General features: G+C 37.7%; 1 protein-coding gene across 2 annotated transcripts in view; it reads right to left on the bottom strand.

Moving 5' to 3' along the window:
- Positions 1-15,501, bottom strand: part of LOC115222524 (probable serine/threonine-protein kinase DDB_G0282963) — a 315,550-nt gene that overhangs the window by 246,716 nt on the left and 53,333 nt on the right. The window contains exon 1 of one of the 2 annotated variants that reach the window (XM_036511680.1): positions 8,675-8,890. The exons of the other annotated variant lie outside the window; for it this stretch is intronic. The gene's annotated coding sequence lies outside the window, so the exon portion shown is untranslated. Of the gene's footprint in view, positions 1-8,674; positions 8,891-15,501 lie in introns of those variants that run through there. 2 annotated transcript variants of the gene reach the window in all.

Here is a 15,501-nt window from a genome sequence, read left to right as displayed (position 1 = left end):
CATAGGCAAAAAAAAAAAGGCTGTGTGGTAAGTAGCTTGTTTACCAACCGCTTGGTTCAGGGTTCAGTCCTACTGCGTGGCACCTTGGGCAAGTGTCTTCTACTATAGCCTTCGGGCCGACCAAAGCCTTGTTAGTGGATTTGGTAGGCGGAAACTGAAAGAAGCCGTCGTATATATATATATGTATATATATATGATATATATATAGATATATATATATATATATATATATATATATATATGTATATATATATATATATATATATATATATGTATTGTGTGATATATTGTTTGTGTGTCTGTGTTTGTACCCCTAGCATTGCTTGACAACCGATGCTGGTGTGTTTACGTGCCCGTCACTTAGCGGTTCGACAAAAAGAGACCGATAGAATAAGCACTAGGCTTACAAAGAATAAGTCCTGGGGTCGATTTTTGCTCGACTAAAGGCGGTGCTCCAGCATGGCCGCAGTCAAATGACTGAAACAAGTAAAAGAGTAAAGAGAGAACTCCTAGTATATTGATACATCGAACCCGGAAGTATGAAAATAAGCAAAGAAAGCGCAGGTGGAATTTCAACGGAAAACATGTGTTTTGTTTATAGTTTCAAGGGAATCTTTGCGAATCCAAATCGTTATGTAATAATAACAATTTCTTACTTAGACAAAAGGTTAGAAATGCTGTGGGCTGTGTGGAGTTAGTTGATCAAATAGAGACTCTAGCATTTGACTAATAATGTACTTTTTTTACGAACCTCACCGAAGGAAGAAATTGAAAGTCGACCTCAAAACGTAAAGAACTTGTGATACTAGCAGTATCGCCCGGCGTTGCTCGGGTTTGTAAGGGAAATAACTATATGAGCATTTTTAGAGAGTCATAGCCAAAAAGTAGCAAAAAATGCATTAAAAATGGGGAAAAAATGATAGTAAATTTTTTTTAAATCATTGACTCATCGTAGACATTTTTAGAGAGTTACTTCCCTTATATAATAGCGAAAAATGCATTAAAATGGAAAAAAATGATGGTAATTTTTTTTTTAATCGTAGACTCATCGTAGACGCGCGCTAATACCAGAAAGGCTCGATATGAATCACGACTATAAGATACTCGGTTTTGGTTAAACTGCACGCAAAATGTGGGAGTAGTTGGAATCTAAATCGTAGGAGACAGACACACAACTTGACTTTTATATATAAAGATTTATTCTGAAATGCGCTACGGGTTTTTATTGATAGGAACTGAGGGAGGATTTTAATAATGGTCTTCTGGAATGCGTGGGAAGGAGTCTCTGCCATGAGGTTTCTGTGGTATAACACATTGTAGTATCCCTTCTTCTATGGACGATATTATACGGTTAGCAGTCTAGCTGGACATGACTCGTTGACGTGAATCCTCTCCTACAAGCTAAAAAGACATTCCAGCAATCAAATGTTCGATATTGTTAGTGGTTCGTATTAAATTTATTATTCACCGAGGTCGACTTTGACTTTCATCTTCTCGGGATCGATAAAATAAGTACCAGTCGAGTACTGGAGTCAATGTAATCAACAATCCCCCCCCCCGCCTCCAAATTTCAGGCCTTGTGCCTATTATAGAAAGGATTATTTCCGCCGAAGTCATCTTTGCCTTTCATCCTTTCGGGATCGATAAATTAAGTACCAGTGAAACACTGGAGTCGATGGAATCGACTCACTCCCACCCCACAAATTTCAGGCCTTATGCCTCCTCTGGAAAGGATTATTATTATTATTATTATTATTATTATTATTAATATTATTATTATTATTGGATCTTTTCGGTTTGAACGGCAGTTTGTAACATAATTTCTAGGTAACTAAAAAAGATCTTTATCATTATTATTACTACTACTACTACTAATACTACTACTACTACTACTACTACTACTACTACTATTATCATCATCATCATTATTATTATTATCATTATTATTACTATTATTACTTTTATTATTATTATTATTATTACTTTTATTATTATTATTATTATTATTACTTTTATTATTATTATTATTACTTTTATTATTATTATTATTATTATTACTATTATTATTAACATCGCATTGACTACCATCGGTAAAAGTAGCCATAAATTGCGAATTCTCGATGCATGTTTAGATAACTTCTTGGTTGTGTGGCAATAAAAGTCTTCTTACTAAACGCCTCACTTTCATTTACATACTGAACGGGAGATGCTTCGCTATTCTTTGACTGTGTTAACACGCAGAAAAACGATCGTTTTTCACTGATACTTGAGACTGGATCAGAAGCCATTTTCTGCGGAAGAAGTTTCTTGGGAACTAACACTTGCACACAGATACACTCGATAAAGTAGTTTGTAGCACTTGCTGCGACCCCTCAGTCGCGTCGTTTTGGGACATATTTCTAAACTTCTCTCTGCATCCGTAATTTTCATGTTCGAGTTATTTAATTATATCATAGAACTGCTGTATATCTGTATCCTTAGTGCTCATGCAACCATTTGATTATACAATTACTCTTACTCTTTTACTTGTTTCAGTCATTTTACTGCGTCCATGCTGGAGCACCGCCTTTAGTCGAGCAAATCGACCCCGGGACTTATTCTTTGTAAGCCCAGTACTTATTCTATCAGTCTCTTTTGCCGAACCGCTAAGTCACAGGGACGTAAACACACCAGCATCGGTTGTCAAGCAATGCTAGGGGAACAAACACAGACACACAAACACACACACATATATATATATATACATATATACGACGGGCTTCTTTCAGTTTCTGTCTACCAAATCCACTCACAAGGCATTGGTCGGCCCGAGGCTATAGCAGAAGACACTTGCCCAAGATGCCACGCAGTGGGACTGAACCCGGAACCATGTAGTTGGTTAGCAAGCTACTTACCACACAGCCACTCCTGCGCCTTTGTTATACTTTTCAATGGGAAATCCAGTAATCTTTTTTTGTTACACTTCGAAAACGTTTATCGATATCTATACGCAGGTCCAAGACATCAAAAAGCTTCAAACTTTGGAAATTTTTTTTTTTTTTTTTGATAAAACATCTGGCTGCGAGTTCATAAAGCAGAAGGGTTCTTCCAAACATTTTTCATTTGACTTGTTTAAATATTCAAAAGAATTAAAAAGCAGGCAATACAACATTTTTGCAGAATTGGCAATCGCTAAATCACTACTTCTCAGAGGCCCATGTCTTGTTATCCCTGAGAAGCTTACAAGCCGGTGTTATTGCTGTTGCCCATGAAAGGCACAAGAACCTGACAAAAACAAATCAAAAGATATGAAGCAGAGTTTGGTTTCCCAATGTGGACAAAATGGCCGAAGAATTTGCCAGAAGCTGTAAAGCTTGTCTAGTTGCAACTTTTCATTATCACTACGAACCATTGAAACCAAACCCATTTCCAGAAAGGCCGTGACAGAATTTGTGCATGGACTTTAAAGGACCTATTGAAGAAAATTCAAGTTTTTCTTTCGGGTAGATGAATACTACGGCTTCCCTGAAAGGCGGAGAGCTGGCAGAAACGTTAGCACGTCGGGCGAAATGCTTAGCGGCAATTCGTCTGCGTTACGTTGTGAATTCAAATTCCGCCGAGGTCGACTTTACCTTTCATCCTTTCGGGGTCGATAAATTAAGTACCAGTTACGCACTGGGGTCGATGTAATCGACTTAATACCTATGTCTGTCCTTGTTTGTCCCCTTTGTGTTTAGCCCCTTGTGGGTAATAAAGAAATAGGTTTCCCTGAAGTAGAAACTGTCACAACGACCCTCGGTGGATTAATTGATTCCGAATCTTCATAGAATGTTATGTGCCCATGGTATTCCTGGGGTGATAAAAGGGGATAATGAAACTCCTTTCCAGTCAGAGGAATTAGGGAAATGTGCTAAATGACAAGGTTTCATGCACAGGCGAATTGAGTCAGAACACCTTAAGAGCAATGGACTTGCAGAAAACTATGCGGAAGTTGAACATAGCCCACACTGAGGTACCCGATCCCAGACACAGACCGTAGACTGAATTAACGTGCAACTGCACGCAATTCGACAGCTATCAGCCTAGCTGAAAGCTTGTTTAATCGTACAATATCAATCAAGATACCTCACACGAAATCAGCATCAACAGGTGCAATGTACAATCAGATCATACAGCGTGATCAAGCTGCCAAACAGAAAGAGAGAAAAAAAAAAAACTTTGATAATCGGAACCATGCCACTGAGCATCAGATACTTGCGGGTTACCAGGTGTTCGTAAAACAGAGTAAGTCAACGACTGGTTCGACACTTTACAGCAGTGCTTTTCAAACTTTTTGCTGGAGCGGAACCCCAAGGAAACATTCCACTGGTTCGAGGAACCCCTGTGCAATAATTTAATAGTTTTATGCACACATATCTGCACAGGAGAATTAAAAATTACTGATTTTAGCAGTTTTGTAACTTCTTGCGGAATCCCTGGACTGTACTGGCGGAACCCTGGTTGAAAACCACTGCTTTACAGTAACTGAAAACAAAGGTTCGATGATCGCAAGGGAACAGGCCAATCAGAAACTCACCCGCGATGCACTCGAGTAGAGACGCCTCCCGGACAGACCAGCATGTGTGTGCCCCAAAGGAAGAAAGATAGAGGAGTACGATAGTTATATCGACGAAGCGGATCTGGGCCTGTCGATCACGAACCATCAACAGGAAACCAAAACATAACCTACAAATGTATTAGCAAATGTCAATCAGCGAGTGGTAGCAGAACTTCGACGCAGCAACAGAAATCGTCGACCTCCACCTTACACCTAAGCGACTACGTTCTAAACTCAGAGATGGGTAGAAGCGTTTTTGTTATATTCCGAGATGCTCTGCGAATTTTCGTAGATAAGGAGGGTTATCTTCTCTTGCCGGACATTGTTGATAACGCATGACAAGAACTGTAGGAGGACATAAATGCTGGTCTCCTGAAATGCTTGGGGAGGAGTCTCTGCCGCGAGGTTCGCCTTGCTACAGCAGAACTCGGACATTGGATACGCAACGTTCATCTACGGACCATATTACCCGGATAAAGTCAAGTAGGCCATTAGTTGTTGACGTGAATCCGGTCCTACCAGCTGCAGAGACATTTGATCTCCAACAAATTTCATAATGATTTCCTGTTCTCCAACATCTCCCCCCACCCTGATGTTCTAACCATTTCTGCTAATTATTGTTACAATAATAACAATGATGACAACAATAACGGCACACCTACACAAGTGTGTCCTACCGAATTTGTTTCCTCATAACTTTCAGAAAAATGGATATTTTTAAAAAAATGAAATATTTTTACAAATATGCTTCAGATATTGCAAATTCCAATTATATCAGAATTTCTTATAATTCTTTTTTTCCGAGGGTAAAGAGGGGAGTTTTTGAAAATTCATGAAAGTCGACTTTGTTTCCTCACAACTTTACGAAAATGAATTTTGTTTTTTTTTTGTGTGTGTGTGTGATATTTTTGACAAATATCTTTCAGATTGTGTAGACTACGATTACGTTGGAATTTAATACGTAAAAAACAACAATAACAACAAAATAGTATGCTTGTACCTATACATTATTGACACACATTACAATTTTTCTCGAAATTTCAAGTTTTTGACATATGTCAATATGTATGTGCGAGTCCGCCAATTTTTAAATTTCTTCATATTAAAATCCCGATATAATCGCAATATGCATCATCAGAACGGTATTTGTAGAAAATTTCTCAAATAGAAATATCCATTTTCAGAAAGTTGTGAGGAAACAAGTCCAACTTATGAGAATTTTCCGAAAATCTTCTCCTCACCCTTGGAAAAGAACTTTCATAACAAATTCCGAAATAATCGGAATCTACACCTTCTGAAGCATATTTGTAGATAAATACCATAAAAATAAAATCCATTTTTCTGGAAGTTATGAGGAAACAAAGTCAATGGGAAACACTTGTGTAGTAAGATGTATCACAAAATATAAGAAATTATATTACTAAACAAAATGCCGAAAAAGAAACCTTCGAAAATTTACTATTATTAGAATTAATATATCACACGTGTAATTCACCACACACAAAAGCAAGTTGTGTATGTGGGAGACACGCAGACATGCCTGCATGCACCATCTACTCTAGTTGTTACGTTATAGATTTATGTTGGTTGAAAGGATTGCTGTGTTGTCGTTCGGTAGAGACATTCCGTCGAACGAGTGAGTGCGCGCGTGTGCCCCAAAGTCTGCGTGCATGCAACATACAACAACACGCATACACACAAACTCATGCACACAAACTCACATACACATATGTGTATATGCACATATGTGCACACATCTTATGCATACGCACAAATATATATATAAACGCATGCATACATGCAAATATATATATATACGCATAAACAGATATAATTTATATGTATAAAACATACACTCAGTTACATGTATATTTGTGTATGTGTGTACATATCTACACCTCTTGATGTGTGTATTTAAATATAGTCATTTTTCGTTTTGATTTTATTCCACACACACACACAAACATACGCGTGTTTATATTTATGATTTATAAGGCATCTGTTATAAACGTGCACGTATGTATGCACATACATGCAAGCATAGATTATTGATGTATGCACACATATACACACATTATATATATATATATATATATATATATATATATATATATAATGTGTGTGTGTGTATGCATACATATGTGGTATGTTTGCTAAACAGCTGTATTTTCGCCATACACCTGTGCTAGTTATTTGAAGCTAATGGCAACCAGTAATTTCCACATAACAAACAACATATCATCATCACCATCATCATCGACATCATCAACAACATCAACAACAACAGCAGCAGCAGCAGCACTATCTGCAAGAGTATGTCGCGTGTTGGTAGATAAATCGTAGCAACATCCAAGATTGTACTAAGCATATATCGTGGATGTACCAACATTTAACTCCATTATCATCATCGTCAGTACCACCACCACCATTACCCCCGCCGCCGCCGCCACCACCACCACCACCACCACCACCACAACCATCAGCGAGAGAGCCTTTATGCGGACGATCGACCGATCTGCTAGAAATAGACAGCAGTGAAATCAACACAACACAACACTGCTGTTTTTTTAAGTAGTGAAGGACACGTTGAGATAATACAGTAATACATTCTTTTTTTTAAAAAAAGAAAAGAAATATAAGTATATAAATAAATAAATAAATCGAGCAGGATGGTCGTGATTGGATCAAACAACATTTTTTTTATAATATTAAATCTGCTTGATCAGAGATGACCTCTGAATCAAACAACAGTAACATCATTAATGTTTGCATAATTAAAAGAAAAATAAAGAAATTATTATCATCATTATTATTATTATTATAAAGAAATCATATAAATAAATAAAGAAATCGTAATTAAGAGAAAAATAAGAAAAAGTACCAATAAAATAATAATATAAAAAAAACTAGAAACATATTTCGAACACAATACACACGTGTGTGTATGCTTGTGCATAAGTGATATATAAGTGTGTGTGTGTGTGTATGTATACGTTTTACATATGTGTAAGTATGTATGTATGCATGTATGTATAAAGGTGTTAATGAAAATGACGACATAGTAAGTGAAAGCGAGGATATATAGAAAGTAAATAGCGCGTGAAACAGTCGTACGTATATATATAATTGCAACTATAATAACAAGGGTGATAACAACAACGATAACAAAGAACTGTACCATGATGATGATGATGATGATGATGATGATAACGATGATGATGATAACGATGATGATGATGATGATGGTGATGATGATGATGATATCTTGCTGGTAGCAGCAAGGAAAGCACTCAACATCAACAGTTCGTTCCACGCACACGCACGAGAGCGCGCAGCGCAAGTGCGTGCACATATACATACACAAGAACGGAGTGAAGATGCATAATGCAATGTTTTGTGAGTGTGCGTATGCGTGTGTGTGTGTGTGTGTGTGCGTGTGTAAATGTTTGTACTTGCATGTGAATATATATATATATATATATATATATAGACAATGACGATGATGATGATGATGATGATGACGACAGTAATAATGTTGATGCTGGTAACAGTGGTAATGCATAAATACAATTAAAAGAGCAATAATGCATAACAACAACAACAAAGATAATGTAATAACGGTTTGACAATAAAACTACAAATAATATACCATTATTATTACTATTGAACAAATACATATATATACTCATGATACTGTATGTGCACGCGCGCGCATGTGTGTATACATATCTATCTATCTATATATATATATAGAGAGAGATAGATATGAATATATATATATATATATATATATGCATATATGTGCTTGCATATATTTATATCACATATATATATTACATACATAAATATAAATATATACGCACACATATGTATGTATGCGTATGTTTATGTTAATACAGATTCATATATATATATATATATATATATATATATATATATATATATAATATATATATATATATATATATATGCATAGACATAGACACATTACTACATACAAACCATCATATATATATATATATATATATATATATATATATATAATATATATATATGCACAATATATATTCATTGGGAAGATTGATAAACAATGCATACCTGAATAAATGATGTCTGAGAAGTGATAATAATAGAAGCGGAGGTAGCAGCATTATTATTTTCTTACACTTTTGAAAAATGCTTCACAAAAGACGTTCTGGTGATGACACAAGTAAATGGTACTACTAGTGTTAGCACTTATAGGAATGGTGTTGTTGTCGGCGGCGATGGTGGTGGCAGCGGCGGCGGCGGCGATGGTGGTGGTGGTAGTGGTGGTGGTGGTGGTGGTGGTGGTGGTAGTTTGTGCTGATGGCGGTAGTAATAGCATCGGTACTATGATTGGTAGCGCCGCCCGCTTTGTAATAGTAGTTGTAGTACTATAGTAAAAATTGTTGTTGGTATCGACGTTGTTTTTGTTGTTCTTGGTGTTGTTGGATGGTGTTGTTGTTTTGATAGTGGTAGTTGCCAGAATGAAGTAACATATTATACACACAACATAGACACACATGCATGCATGCATATGCACACGCATATGTATGCATATGTATATATATATATGTGTGTATATATATATATGTGTGTATATATATATATGTGTGTATATATATATATGTGTGTGTGTGTGTGTGTTACAACACAAACATGAAAATGATAGCTTGTAGTAACGATTGTAGTAATATTTTCGTTTTAGCAGTGCAAGTATAGCTAATGTTACTACTGCTGCTGCTGCTACTACTACTACTGTTACTACTACTACTACTACTACTACTACTACTACTACTACTACTACTGTTACTACTACTACTACTACTACTACTGTTACTACTACTACTACTACTGATACTGTTACTACTACTACTGATACTGTTACTACTACTACTACTACTACTACTACTACTGTTACTACTACTGTTACTACTACTACTACTACTACTACTGTTACTACTACTGTTACTACCACTACTACTGTTACTGCAGCTAAAGTAGTAGTAGTAGCAGTAGTAGTGGTAGTCTGGTTAATATGTGGATGAGAAGAAATTTTATGTTGAACAAAATAGATTATTTATTTATTCATTTATTCATTTATTCATTTATTCATTTATTCATTTATTTATTTATTTGCAGTATACCAATAGATTGGTGTTGGCAACGATGGGGTGTGGTAGGGGGGGTAGGTAGGGGAGGAGGAGAGAGGCTGAAGAGGAAAAAGAAAAAAGATTCGGAAAAAAACAAAAAAAAAAGAAGAGGAGGAGGAGGAGGAGGAGGAGGAAAAGCAATGTCAGAATCAGTCGGTTTTGTTGACAGTGGTGGTGAAATAGAGGAAGAAAGAGTGACAGAAAAGGGCAGAGAGAGAGAGAGAAAAAAAAGAGACAGAGACATAAAGAGAAAGAGAAGGAAAGAGAAAGAGAGGGAGAAAGACCAGAGAGAGAGAGAGACAGAGAGACAGAGAAAGAGAGATACACACGCGCTTACACAGAAACAGAAAGGAAGAGTGTGTGTGTGTGTAAGTGAGAAACTGAGGTGCAGAGAGAAGGAGGGTGTGGTATAAGTGATGGCGAGAGAAACACAGTGAGAGAGGTAGAGAGGTAGGGAGAGAGAGAGAGAGAGAGAGAGAGAGAGAGAGAGTGAGAGAGCGCGTGTCAACGTGACGGGGAAGAAGGCGGGCTGATAGAAAAGTTCAGTCCTTGAGAGTAAATTAGTAATTTATATACAACTTGCACACTCACACAAGTACCAAGCGATTCTGTGACTATCTTTTGTGGTGTAACAGCGTATTTCAGCCACACACATGTGTGAATTACATTGTATGATGCATTGCAAATATATATTGACATCATGCATGCATAACGCAACATTCATAAGCGTGTGTGAATAAAAAGACTCGTGTTTATTTGCAGTTATACATAAATACATACGTATGTATACCCATCCATCTGTCTATCTATATATCTATCTACCTATCTATCTATCTATCTATCTATCTATCTATCTATCTATCTATATATCTATCTATCTATCTATCTACTTATCTATCTATCATCTATCTATGTATCTATCTACTTATCTATCTATCTACTTATCTGGTCGCCGTTTGTGAGGCACGCTTTCCCGCAGCTCGTCTCCATGACCGAACTGCAGTCGTGGATCAAAAAGAGGCCGAGGAAGGGCGAATGGCACCGCGAGTGTCGCGTTGCTCTCAAGCAACTCTGCCGTCCTGGGTCGACCTTAAGTGACTTCAACACAACCAAAGCATTCTATAGGGGTTTAGTGGAGGGGAGGTACGACGACGAGCTCGGGGCGAACCTGGACGTCGACGAGGAGTACCTGACCCGCCTGTTTCGGACGACTTTCGGGCCAGGGCCCATGGACAACTTCCAGAGATCCCTGGCCTGGCAGTGCTACCGAGAAGCGCTACCCGTTCGGGATAAGCTCTACAGACACGGCTCGAGAAACACGGGGCCGACCTGCCCGAGATGCGTCAGAGCGACGAAACCGTTCTGCACGCACTCGTTCAGTGTCCAACAATTTCCGACCTGTTGGCTTATGTCGAACAACTGCTGTCGCGTGTGGGACGAGTCGGTTTATCAGCTGAGTCTATCGTCAATATTGTCACGCCTCCTTCCTTCAAACGGGAAGGAAGAACTATTTTCATCATCCTTGTGGCTATGGCGAAGGAATGTATCTGGTGGACGCGTCTGAAAGGATTGGAGACAAACACTTTCCTCTCTGGTCAATCTCTCATCAACTTCTTCAAGTACCACTTGAAAAGGAAAGTGAGAGTAGAGAGGCAAGTTTTGTCTAGCGAATGTTTTAAAAAAAGATGGGTGAATGTAGCAAGAATGGCACGTATGAATGACGAAGCCACCTTGAGCATAGTCCTATGAACCCAGAAATCGAAAACAGAGAGTTGCTTATTTGCAAAAAAAAAAAAAAAAAAAAAAGAAATATAAAATGTGACTTCATTGACCGAGGTTACCGTGGTCTTTTCCGCAGGCTTTTCTTTCCACGGGTAAACCTCACCTGTCCTCCCCTTTACACTTCATATTGACATTTCTGTGATAACGATCCCTATTGATCATTTTTTTTTTCCTCTCCCCCCCCCCCTTTTTTTTTTTAAACCCCCTTATTTTTGTCCTCTTTCTCTCCTTTTACGATCCCTTTTGATCGAACCTCCCCCTTCCTTTTTTTTTTTTTTTTTTTTTTAATACCTTCAAAAGAAAAGCTCTACCTTGTAATTTGTTCTATCTGTGTGCAGCCTGTGTGGCTAATAAAGAAACATATCTACTTATCTATCTACTTATCTACCTATCTATCTATCTACTTATCTACCTATCTATCTATCTACTTATCTATCTATCTACTTATCTATCTATCTATCTATCTATCTATCTATCTATCTATCTATCTGTCTGTCTGTCTGTCTATCTATCTATCTATCTATCTATCTACTTATATATCTATCTATCTACTTATATATCTATCTATCTACTTATCTATTTATCTATCTATCTATCTATCTATCTACTTAGATCTATCTATCTATCTATCTATCTATCTATCTATCTATCTATCTATCTGTCTGTCTGTCAATTTACATCCGTATATCATAATCGTTATCATTTTAAAACATCTCTTTCCTCGCTTCTCGATGGTGTGGTATGTATACACGACATACTCATACCTGCACATACATATGTATATGTGTATATATAATATATATATATATATCAGATTAAGCAGTGTGAAATGGCAACATGCATGCGTGCACACACACACACACACACACACACATGTACATACAAGATGTGCTTCCATCCATCAAATTTCTGCTGACGAAGCTCACTCACCGGGTATTTATTGGTCAACTATAATAGAAGGCATCTGTCCAAGGTGCCAAGAATAGGATTGAACCTGGAACTACATGGGTGTGAAACAAACTTCTTAACCACAGAGCCATACCTACACACAGGGCTGGCTTTAGGGTTGGTGGCAACCCTGGCCAAGCTGAGCCCCGCTGTGCGCCAGCTGATAGTCTCATGGAAGTTTCCTTGCCTTTGTCATTCCTTCCATGGCACCCCCAAGAACATGGTGCCCCAAGGGACTTCCTGAGTTGCCAGTACCTCAAGCTAGTCCTGCTTATACATCATTGATGAAGCTCCTTTCATAAATTTGGGGGTGGCTTAGTCCTTTGATGGCTGAAAGCCAATAGAAGTGTCGTCTTTAAAGGCTCTGATATGATGTGGCTGTGTGGCAAGAAGTTTCCTTTTCAACCACATGATTCCAGGTTCAGTCCCACTGTGTAGCACCTTCGGCAAGTGCCTTCTAATAGAGCCTCAGGCCAAGCAAAGCCTTGTGAGTGGATTTGGTAGGAGGAAACTGAAAGAAGCCCGTTGTATATATATTTATGTCTGCATGTCTTTGTCTGTGTTTATCTCCCCCACTACTGCTTGACAACCGATGTTGGTGTGTTTATGTTCCCTGTAACTTAGCAGTTTGGCAAAAGAGACCAATAGAATAAGTACTAGGTTTAAAAAGAATAAGTCCTGGGATTGATTTCTTCGACTACAAAACCCTGTAAGATGGTGCTACAGCATGGCCACAGTCAAATGACAGGAACAAGTAAAAGAATAAAAGAATATGTTGAGATGCTATATATATATATATATATATCTCCAAAGGCGCAGGAGTGGCTGTGTGGTAAGTGGCTTGCTAACCAACCACATGGTTCTGGGTTCAGTCCCACTGCATGGCATCTTGGGCAAGTGTCTTCTGCTATAGCCCTAGGCCGACCAATGCCTTGTGAGTGGAAACCGAAAGAAGCCTGTCGTATATATGTATATATATGTGTATGTGTTTGTCCCCCTAGCATTGCTTGACAACCGATGCTGGTGTGTTTACGTCCCCGTCACTTAGCGGTTCAGCAAAAGAGACCAATAGATAAGTACTGGGCTTACAAGAATAAGTCCCGGGGTCGATTTGCTCGACTAAAGGCGGTGCTCCAGCATGGCCACAGTCAAATGACTGAAACAAGTAAAAGAGTATATATATATATATATATATATATATATATATACACACATACACACACACACATACATATGTATGGATGTATAAGAATCATAGGACAATCACAAGTAAGCTCCTCCAGAGTATCTGGCTACCAAACCACGTAGTAATCTAACATGGAGGAGTGAAATGTAGAGTCCTGTACAGCTGAAATCCAGTAGATCCAATCAGGGAAATTACTTTTGCATGAGGAAAGCTGTAATCTTATTGGATATCAATTGGGGATATAAATATATTCATCTCTCACACCTAACATTCTTTATGTTCTCTCTCTCTCTCTCTCTCTCTCTCTCTCTCTATATATATATATATATAATATATATATATATATATATATATATATGTTATAGGTGTGTGTGTGTGCATGTGTTTGTCTTTGTGTTTGCCTCCTCATTGCTATCTGACATCTGGTGTTGGTTTGTTTATGTTGCTGTAATGTAGCATTTTGGCAAAAAAGGGGACCAATAAAATACATATATCAGCCATAAACAGATAAGTAGTACGGTTGACCTGCTTTAAGTAAATTCCTGCAGAGGGCTGTCCCCCCCCCCGGCATGGATGCAGTCCAGTGATTGAAAGAAGTGTGAGACAAAAAATAAACGTGTGCGTGTGTGTGGTGCCCAGTATCTTGATTTTGGACATAATTACCATCCCATCATGAATATATAGCTGAAACATTGTCACAATTTTTTTGTTTTTTTTTCCCCAAATATAATACAAAATTACAACCAAATACACACATATGTACAAAAACAGACACATACACACACACACAAAAAAAACAAACAAGGAAGAATATATTAATATAGCAGGAATATAATACTGGCTGCTCTACTGTTTCACTACCATTCCACTTGAAACCACATTATATACAATATGTGTGTGTGTGTGTGTAGATATATATGTCTATGTATGTATGTATATATATATGTTTGTGTATATGTGTGTATGTGTATATATATATTTGTATATATGTGTGTGTGTGTGTGTGTATATATATATATAGGCGTAGGTGTGGCTGTGTGGTAAGAATATTGCTTCACAACCACATAGTTCCAGGTTCAGTCCCACTGTATGGCAACTTGGGCAAGCGTCTTCTGCTATAGCCTCAGGCTGACCAAAGCCTTGTGAGTGGATTTGATAGACAGAAACTGAAAGAAGCCCATCATATATATGTGTTTGTCCCCCCAACATCGCTTGACAACCGATGGTGGTTTGTTTACATCCCCATAACTTAGCGGTTTGGCAAAAGTGACCGATAGAATAAGTACTAGGCTTACAAAGAATAAGTCCTGATGTCAATTTGATTGACTAAAGGTGGCGCATGGCTGCAGTCAAATGACTGAAACAAGTAAAAGAGTATATATATGTTAATATATGCAGATACATATATACATATATATACATATATATATATATATATATCCATCCATCCACAGTTCTGGTACTTTGGACACGTGATTAGAATATTACAAGAAAGGCGAAATACTTAGCAGTATTTTGTCTGTCTTTACTTTCTGAGTTCAAATTCCGCCAAGGTTGACTTTACCATTCATCCTTTCAGGGTCAATAAATTAAGTACCAGTTGCATACTGTGGTCAATGTACTTGACTGGCCCACTACCCCCAAAATTTTGGGCCTTGTGCCTAGAGCAAAAAAGAATTGGAAGATGGAGTCTTCAAGCTGAGCCAACCAAGAGAAGACCTAGGGGTAGACCAAGAATGGAATGGTTGGATGATATCTATAGTCTCAGTGGGTCATGTTTAAAGAAAGAGCGGGAAAGTCTAATGATGGTTATTTTTGATTGGATCCTATGGAGG

This window comes from Octopus sinensis, linkage group LG20, assembly GCF_006345805.1.
Source record: "Octopus sinensis linkage group LG20, ASM634580v1, whole genome shotgun sequence".
Classification (NCBI taxonomy): Eukaryota; Metazoa; Mollusca; class Cephalopoda; order Octopoda; family Octopodidae; genus Octopus; species Octopus sinensis.
The sequence above is the reverse complement of the archived record's forward strand: the minus strand, read 5'-3'. Positions and strand labels throughout refer to the sequence as shown.